The following is a 10142-nucleotide window of genomic DNA, read 5'->3' on the forward strand; positions in this document are numbered from 1 at the left end:
GAACGGATATATGCGTATATCAAACAAGTTCATTAATTTGACTTTCAACATTTTCATGGAGTACTATAATACTGTACAACATGCTACTCGATTGAGGTGTTCAATTTTGGATTTAGTTCACTATTTTGACCTAGTGAACGAGCTAGTTCATTGTTTAGATATTTAAATTTGGGTTTGATTCCCGTTTTTGAGTGGGACAACTATTTGTCATATAGTAAATTTCTAGCAACGAGCATGTACAAACACATTAATCCCGAGCATCATCTCTCCATCTAAAAAAGAAGTGGCAAGCTAATATTTCAAAATTTGATTCGAATCGACTAGGTAAGGTAGACGTGGATGCTCGTTCTCCCAAATTTTGAACAAACCGTTAAACATCCTTTGCTCGGTGGAATTCGCCCGAGCAAATAAATGGGAGACGCAAAATTACCGTCCTATGTGGGACACGCATCAATTGGCCCGTTTTACATCGAGGGTAGGTTTGTAACTTCATCCAAGCGCGCCTTATCCTCAGCAGACATGACATGTGCCGAATAATTCATAAACCATGGTCGGAAAAACACACTCTCCTCGCCCGACATAGCTCGCACCAACTATTTTAAAACACGCTCTCCTCGCACGAAATCGCCCGCGCCCACTATATTTCAAAACACCCCCTCCTCGCCCAAAATTGCTCCCGCCCACTATTTGGGGAGAAGAAAAGTTACTCTACTATCCCCGACCCTCAGTACACAGACCCAAACCGAGAAGCCTAAAGGCAGGGGTAGAACTGTAACCCCCCCTCACATTTCAGACAAATGCGTCCCTAAAATATGGTTCCACTCCCCTCCCAATTCTGCCCCCCATTCATACCTTGTGGGCGCCAAATCACCTTCTCCTCGGAAGCTCCCTTCTCCCGAGCCGCGAAACCTCAGCCCCTCCTCCATGGCGCCCCCCACCGCACCAATTTGACAGCCGCCCTCCTTCCTAATGCCGGAGATGTTGTCCATTTGTCGTCATGCACTAAGCAGTGTGCCTCTTACTCCGTACTGCTGGAGCTGCCTCGATGACGGCCGCATGAACCGTATCGGAGCCGATTCACCCTCGCTATTGTTCATGGCGCCGGAGCAGCTTCCCCATAGCCATCTACCGTCGCGACATCGTTGTTTCCCTGCCGCCGGTCGCCACCGCGCCGGCATCACCGACTCGACAGCTGGACCTGCCTACTTCACCATGCCGCCAGATAGGTTGCACCCTCATCTCAAATCACTTTATTTAGGCGTCAATTGTTTGAATTTTTATTCTGGGCCAATTGATTCCCAATGGGAAGTAGCACCCTCGAGGCGGCGGACCTCCTAGGTTGTCGGTTGGCTGGTGTCTAACGTATGGGTGCAGGGCCGCAAGTTCGCCGCAGAAGCATCGCTTAGATGGCTATCTTAGAGTTGCGTGGGTAGAAGGTACTGTCGCTGCCGGATTTGGATGACGGGGAGTCTTTGTGGATTGGCCCAGGGGCAGTGCAACCACGGCAGTGCGCTACTATGTCGTTGGTCGCTGGCTCTTCGGGGAAGATTCCTAACAGTGTCAGCCGGGAGGCACAAAACGGCCATCAAGCCATCCACCGTAGGTCGGACTATACCAAAATAAAATAAAATCGTGTGACCCCAATTTAGTCTTCAGTCAATAGACGTGTGACCACTCTCGTACCTTGTTGTTGATCTCTTAGTGTATTTCTTCAGATCAAAGAGATGTGTCATTCTTAACATTATGCATTATTTGCATCTTCAGCCACACTGTCTTCCGACTCACCACATCTGCTCAAACAAGGGAAGCATACAACAGAAGGGAGCTATAGTCCCGACGCAACAGTTCCCTCCATCGAATGCGCGTGCCTGACATGGACAACCACAACAACTATAGGGCCATCGACAAGTCAGCACATGATGCTCACTCCTATGGATGGCGGCCTGATAGGTTGTACCCTCATCTTACTTGTGTGAAATATTTATGGCTTTGTTATTCATCTAAGCATGGAAAATATATTATCACATTTCACTGTATATTCATGCTGATCTCTTACGGGTCTTGTTCAGGAGTTAACGCTATTCCATAGTTCAGCTAAGATACTTGCTCTTTAGGTAATGTTGTTCCATAGTTATCATCCATCAGCCAATGCTATCCCACAGGCTCGTGATTATAGTGTTATACCACTTCTAGTATTACCTATGTTGTTCTTTAATACTTTTGTGTGCCATCTAGTTAATCTCGAGTACAAACGATACATATTCTGTAGCTTTCATCTATGTTCTCCCTTTAGTTTTTAAGACCTGTTGCTGCTAGTTAACCCCAGTCCTACTATTTATGTCATCTCCTACAAGCACTCATTACATAAATCTAACTACTAGTTGTCTTCCATGCATGTCAGATATAATTGCACACACTAATATATCCACAAGAACCTCACGGAGAAATGTAAAGGCCATTAAACTTGATGTTAATGATACCCAATATGATGGAACATGTAAAGGCAGTTCTTCATAAGACTTGCAGAAAGATGTTGAATCCTCTTCACCCCACAAGGTCATTGCTCTAACTTGGTCCGTGATATGGGTACAACATGCATATAATGTCCTGGAGTGTATCTACTCTGTTGCAATGCCATGTGCTTAGCATGCTGATCATGCATATAAATATGGCATGCCTTCCTGTTTTTCAGTACCTATTCCATTCATGATAACATGTTTTTAAATTCAAGTACTATCATTCTACTCTATCGCAATGCCATATGCTTAATTTGGACATCATGCTTCTGAATATCTTATGCATTGTTATTCATCAGTATGTACTTCATCTGTCTACCATACCATGTTTTCTACATTGAAGTGTTGTTCTAGTGCTCTGTTGCAATGCCATCTTAGTTTCCCAATCATACACGTGTATGTTGCCTTAGTTTTTTCTGTACATATTCCGCTAGCATACAATTTTACATTCAACTAGTGTTTTTTTACTGTGTTGTCCTGTCATATCCCTAGCTCTTACACCATACTCCCTCTGTTCGGATTACATGTTGCCGAAATGGATAAAAAAGGATGTATCTAGAACTGAAATATTCCTAGACCCATCCATTTATTTCTGGATGGAGGGAATACATGTTAATATGTCATGCCTTTCTATTCTTCAGTACCTATTACATCTCTCTGTTGTAGCATGTTTTATAATTGAAGCACCATTCTTATATACAAGGCATGCAAGGGGAAGACGACTATGTTAGAATCTGAAGGGTTACAAACCAGGTCTTTGCAAAAGATCCAAATGCCAGGAGATAATAGACAAACTCCAGTTTTTATAGATACTGCTCCAGCACAGAGAAACCCAACTCCTACTAATAATAAGAAGATTCCAGTGGCCAAAGAACTAGTCCACTCCAGTCCAGCAAAAATATGTCAACTTCATTCTAAGAAGCGTGTGCGTATCCTTGCATCATGAAATTTTATAGCATGCTAAATATATTTTCTACATGTTTCTTACCCATCTCTCTTTTAGAAAATAAGCTTGACAGATAGAAGAATTTCTGCACTGGTATCATCTGTGAGGAAAGATTCTTGCGGGAATTCTCTGTGCTCCAATGCAGATATAAGTATCTGTTGTATATCACTGTATTTTTACATCAGCATGAGTTTTGTTAATCAATGTGAATCCAACCTTTATCTGATCTAAATTTAGTTGTAGCAAAATGTATGATTAAAGGCCACAATGTTTATTTTTTTAGGGAAAACTGCCTGGTAGTTTTGCATCCTGAGCTGCATGAGTGTACTATCTCATATCAGTGGGTTTGATTACTTTGGTTCTGTAGTGGGTTTTCAGTGTTTTTTTACTGTGTTGTCCTGTCGTATCCTTAGCTCTTACATCATACTCCCTCCATCCGAATTACATGTCGCAAAAATGGATAAAACTGGATGTATCTAGAACTAAAATACGCCTAAACCAATCCATTTATTTCCGGATGGAGGGAATACATGGCAATATGTCATGCCTTTATATTCTTCATTACCTATTCCATCTCTGATGTAGCATGTTTTATAATTGAAGCACCATTCTTCTATATAAGGTATGCAAGGGGAAGACGGCTATGTTGGAATCTTAAGGGTTAGAAACCAGGTCTTTGCAAAAGATCCAAACACCAGGAGATAATAAACCAACTTAGTTTTTCATAGATGCTGCTCCAGCACGGTGAAACCCAACTCCCACTGATAATTAGCAGATTCCAGTGGCCAAAGAACTAGTCCGCTGCAGTCCAACAAAATAATGTCAACTCCATTCTAAGAATCATGTGCGTATCCTCGCATCATGAAATTTTATAGCATTCTGATCATATTTTCTACACGTTTCTTACCCATCTCTCTTTTAGAAAATAAGGTTAAATGATAGAAGAATTCCTTCATTGGGATTGTATTCGAGGAAAATATCTTGCGGGAATTCTCTGTGCTCCAATGCTGATGTAAGTACCTGTTGTATATCACTATATTTTTACATCAGCATGTATTTTGTTAATCGGCGTGAATCCAACCTTTATCTGAACTAAAATTAGTTGTAGCAAAATGTTAAAGGCGCCAATGTTGATTTTTGTAAAGAAAACTGCCTGGTAGTTTTGCATACTGAGCTGCATGAGTGTACTATCTCATATCATGCACATTACAAAATTGTAGTGCTGCTCTGGTTGCCCATTCATTCATTGTGTCAATGTTGCTTTCGTATTACCTTACCTGGCTGATGATAGTTGTGCCATATTGTGTTAATTTGGTGTTGTCTAGTTGCCCAAACGTTCGTTGTGCCAATGTTGCTTTCCTATTATCTGATTTGGCCAATGATAGCAATGCTAGTGTCTTAATTTGGTGTAGGGTGCTGAAGATAAGAAGACAAACTCTGAAAACAGCAAGGCAACCCCATTGTTTCTTTCCAATAAATCTAGGCCAGGTAATATGGCAATAACACATGATTAATTTGTTTGGTTCCCCTCCTAATTTATGTTATGATGGAGTGGTCGAGACACTCTCCACTACCAATAATACAAGCCTGCCAAAATCGCCATCTAAATCTATTCAGTATCCTCTGTCTCGAATGCAACGGAAAAAATGTATGTTTGTGAAACAATTAATGGCTGAAGGAATGACAGAAATGGTGGAGTAATCAGAGGTGCACAGTCGTGCGACACAACAAATGATCAATGTTTTCACAGACAGTGTAGCAAAGCAGCAAGAACTTGCGCACATGCTTATGGGCGTCATCCATGCTGAGGTTGCAGACTGTGACGTTGTAGATCGTTAGGTTCTATTCATTTATTTGCACTAGCATCAATCTTTGATTGCCAAGTGGATGTAATTTCCTGTAATATGCTGGATGTGCAATGTTTTTCCTTGTATGTCGTACCATTGCTTGATCGGTTTTGGTCCTATGCATAATAGCTCGTCGTAATGGGCTCAAATTATCTAATTTGGCCTAAAGACATGTACATTTAGTGGGCCCATTAAGTTAATGGGCCGTTACCAGGCCGAAAGTTGATGGTCGGCCCTCTTAACTCCCGGGTCGTTAACAGGCCAACATCGAAGCGGGCAACATGTGGGCCCAATTGATTTCACGAGCCGTTAACAGGCCGTTACTAAGTTCGGGCTACATATGGCCCAACTATATTGTGGGTCTTTAGCAGGCCGAAAGAGACAGCGGGCTTGTACTGGACCATGAAGAGCATGGGACGCTAAGAGGCTGAAAGTCAGGTCGTATTGTAAATGGCCCAACTATGTTGTGGGCCTTTAGCAGGCCGAAAGAGAAACCGGGCTGGTATTGGACCATGAAGGGCATGGGCCGTTAAAAGGCCAAAACTCAGGTCCGACTACAAATGGCCCAACTCATTTATGGTCCGTTAACAGGCTGAAAGGCACACAGGGCCGGGAATTGGCCCAACACATAAATGGGTCCCTAAAAGGCCAAAACTCAGGTCCGACTACAAATGGCCCAACAGATATATGGGCCGTCAAAAGGCTGAAAGACACACTGGGCCGGAAATTGGCCCAAAACTTAAATGGGTAGCTAAAAGGCCGAAACTCAGGTCCGACTACAAATGGCCCAACTGATTTATGGGTCGTCAACAGGTTGAAAGACACACTGGGCCATAAATTAGCCCTACATTTAAATGGGTCGCTAAAAGGCCGAAAGATGTACATCATGAAAATTGGCCCATCCACTGAATGGGCCGTTCACAGGCCGAAATCTCATCGGGCCGATATTGAGCCCAAATATATTGTGGGATGTTAACGGGCTTGAACTGACGTAGGGCTGCAATGGTGTTAAATCTTTAACGGGCTGTTGACGGGCCAAATTGGCACATCTCGTATGGGCCATGGACTTAAATGGACCTGACACAAGTAGGCCTTATATGGGTCGGCCTGCTAATTTTTACTGGGCCGACCTTTTTCACCGGAATGGGCCACTGTTGGGCCGTGCCACTTGTCGACCTATCATAGGCGCCTCCTATCCAATGAGTGGTTGACATCTGTCCCAATAGTGAGGCAACACGTGTTTCCTCTGGCCAATGATGATTTTACACGTGGAAAATTCCCATTGGTCCGGGCTGTTAACGGGTTATCGGATCCAAAACCGGACCCGATGGCTTAACGGCGTTCCGTTACGGTGGATGCCACGTGTCGGTCACCCTTGACAAAAGCACTTCTGTAACGCGCGATTTATCATCATGGAAGTGGACACTTTCGTGATGATAATTTTGGTAATGTCATGCAACACTTCTACAACAGCACGGGTATGAATATCTTGATTCTGTCATAAAATTGTCTTGGATGTACATGCATGACAAAAAACGCGACCTACTGTGACAAAAACGTATCATCATGGAAGTGTATTTTTTTGTAGTGCATGTTGGAAGCGTGTGAACCACGACAGCCAGTGAACCAGCAGTGCGATCCATGGCAGCCCAGTGAACCAGTAGTAGAAACCAATTCCTAGATTCAAATGCAAGAAGTAGCTTTACCTCTCATAATACTAAAAATTTAGGTGGATTTGGAAGAGCTGATGGAAGTAGAAAGAGATGCACATGCAGACACTTGGGGAGCTGGGGCAGTATAGCAAGGCCGCTTATGAAGAACTTGTACCTAAGGGTTGTGGGGATGTCATCGGCGGCATGTCCGATCTACGCAGAATACAACAGGGAGGAAGAAGGGTCACAGGACCTCCCGAGCTGACGCTGTGTCGGAGAGAACGACATGGGCAGAGGATCGGGCCTCACCAGCAGGTATGGGTTTTCTCATTCGCCGGTGATGACCGCGTGAACGATACACCATTTAGACCTCTACACACACCAGCCGAAGGGATCCGGCCAGATCTGTGACCAGCTGTGAGCAGAGAGAAAATGTCGCTACCGCTGTCTTGTTTAGATTTGGAGAGGATGACAGAATGAAGAGGGCAACCCTAGTAAAGCAAGCGCTCAGGCCCTTGCGTACATATATAGTGGAGTGATTATATTTTTCTCTCCACAACAAGCGTTTCAATTTGTGTACGTGGCATTAAAGAAAATAAACTCTCTATTTAAGGTGACTAACTATACGACTCCTACTTACTACTAGTAGTAGTATTGTTCACTTGTGCTCCCCGGCCATCCATTCATTGAACAACCCCACGGGTGAATAAACATACAAAACTAATATTTATATAGAACGAACAAGCTCGAACTATTTTCGCGTAGTTAAAATTTGAGGGAGGGGCTTTTCCCAGGCAGTACGCGCGGTAGTTTTCACGTAGGCAGTTTGATAGAGAGGCGAGGAGGGTGAGGGCGTAGTGGATTCATCTTACTTACTGCTGGAATGGTCGGACTGTGTGATTTCACGGCGCGTTACTGCTAGAAAGACTTGTGACATGACTACTCACTATAGTCATGAATTACTGGCGCTACGACCGGGGTGATGCCCCCCTTCCGTTCCGCACTCTTATCTGGTGCATGACACATTGATTCGGATGCTGGCTATCCCACATGTCGGCGAAGTATGTAGTAAGAAGGGGCAAAGAATCATGCGGTATATACTAGTACTACTACTCATGTCGAAGGAGTGCGAACCACGATAGCCCAGTTAACCAGCAGTGTGAACCACGGCAGCCCAGTGAACCAAAAGTAGAAACCAAGTCCTAGATTCGAATGCACGAAGTAGCTTTACCTCTAACAATAGTAAAAATTTAGCTGGATTTGGAAGAGCTGATGGAAGTAGAAAGAGATGCACATGCAGACACTTTGGGAGCTGGGGCAGTATAGCAAGGCCGTTTACGAAGAACTTGTACCTGAGGGTTTTCGGGATGTCAGCAGCGGCATGTCCAATCTGCGCAGAATACAACAGGGAGGAAGAAGGGTCACAGGACCTCCTGAGCCGACGATGTGTCAGAGAGAACGACATGGGAAGAGGATCGGGCCCCACCTGCAGCTGTGGGTTTCCACCCTCACCAACAATGACCGCATGAACGATACACCTTTTAGTCCTCTACACACACCGGTCGAAGGGATCCGGCCAGATCTGTGACCAGCGGTGAGCAGAGAGAAAATGTCGCTACCGCTGTCATGTTTAGATTTGGAGAGGATGAGAGAATGAAGAGAGCAACCCTTGTAAAGCAAGCGCTTAGGCCCTTGCGTACATATATAGTGGAGTGATTATATTTTTCTCTCCACAACAAGCGTTTCAATCTGTGTACGTGGCATTAAAGAAAAGAATCTCCCTATTTAAGGTGACTAACTGTACGACTCCTACTTACTACTACTAGTAGTATTGTTCACTTGTGCTCCCCGGCCCTCCATTCATTGAACAACCCCACGGGTGAATAAACATACAATACTAACATTTATATAGAACAAACAAGCTCGAACTATTTTCGCGTAGTTAAAACTTGAGGGCAGGGCTTTTCTCGGGCAGTACGCATGGTAGTTTTCGCGTAGGAGGTTTGATAGAGAGGCGAGGAGGGTGAGGGAGTATCGGATTTAACTTACTTACTGCTGGAAAGGTCGGGATGTGCGATTTCACGGCGTGTTACTGCTGGAAATACTTGTGATATGACTACTCACTATAGTCATGAATTACTGGCGCTACGACCGCGGTGATGCCCCCCTTCCGTTCCGCACTCTAATCTGGTGCATGACAAATCAATCCGGATGCTGGCTCTCCCACATGTCGGTGAAGTATGTAGTAAGAAGGAGCAAAGAATCATGCGGTATATACTAGTACTACTACTCATGTCGGAGGATTGCGAACCACGACAGCCCAATGAACAAGCAGTGCGAACCACGGCTGCCTAGTTAACCAGCAGTAGTAAACAATGTGGTGATATGGCCAAAAAAACAATGTGCTACGGTCCAGACTGTAGCATGTACAATACTACTCCTCTTTGTTTGGATCCCTGAGTTAGAGCTAGTTTGGGTTGAAATAGCGTCAAATTATCCCAACAGGATGGGTTAGTTTGAAATAGTTCGCTCTAACCCAGCTAAAAAAACTAGCCCGGTGGAGAGGTTCTAATTGGGTTAGTTCTCCTCGGGCCCACTAAAATGGAACTAAAAAAATCTCCCCTTCCTGCGCCAGATCGCTCCCCCTGCCCCCCCCTCGCACGACTCCTCTCTGTTCCCCATCCGGCCGCCCACCCAAGCGTCGCCCCACTGTTCGCCCTCTCTCTCCTCTGGCCGCCCTCTCCCTCAGGCCTTCGAAGCTCACCCCGCTCCCCCTTCACTGGTCGTTTTCATCCCTCTATTGTGCGTGGCGGCGGCGCATCTACCAGGGAGGTTGCAAGAGGGGTGAGTTTGTTCGTTCCTTCTCTGTCTCACAGCCATATCATTGATATGACTCGCTCTAGCGCTAATTCTGATTTGGAAAAGTAGATCCTGATTAAACTTTCTATAGATTTGTGGTGCACACATGGAATTGTTTGATGCTGCTTGAGGAGGTAATAAATCTTTCTAGAGGCCCAAAGATTCAGTTCACCTTTCTAGGTATTTTAGTTACAGGCTTGCATTATTTCTAGAGGCCCAAAGATTCAGTTCACCTTTCTAGGTATTTCAGTTTCAGGCTTGCATTATTTCTAGAGGCCCAAAGATTTGGTTTGCAGTCATCGTCTAGCGGCCCTGCTACCCA

This window comes from Triticum urartu, chromosome 1A (assembly GCF_056163025.1).
Source record: "Triticum urartu cultivar PI428250 chromosome 1A, HENAU_Tu73, whole genome shotgun sequence".
In the NCBI taxonomy this organism is placed as follows: domain Eukaryota; kingdom Viridiplantae; phylum Streptophyta; class Magnoliopsida; order Poales; family Poaceae; genus Triticum; species Triticum urartu.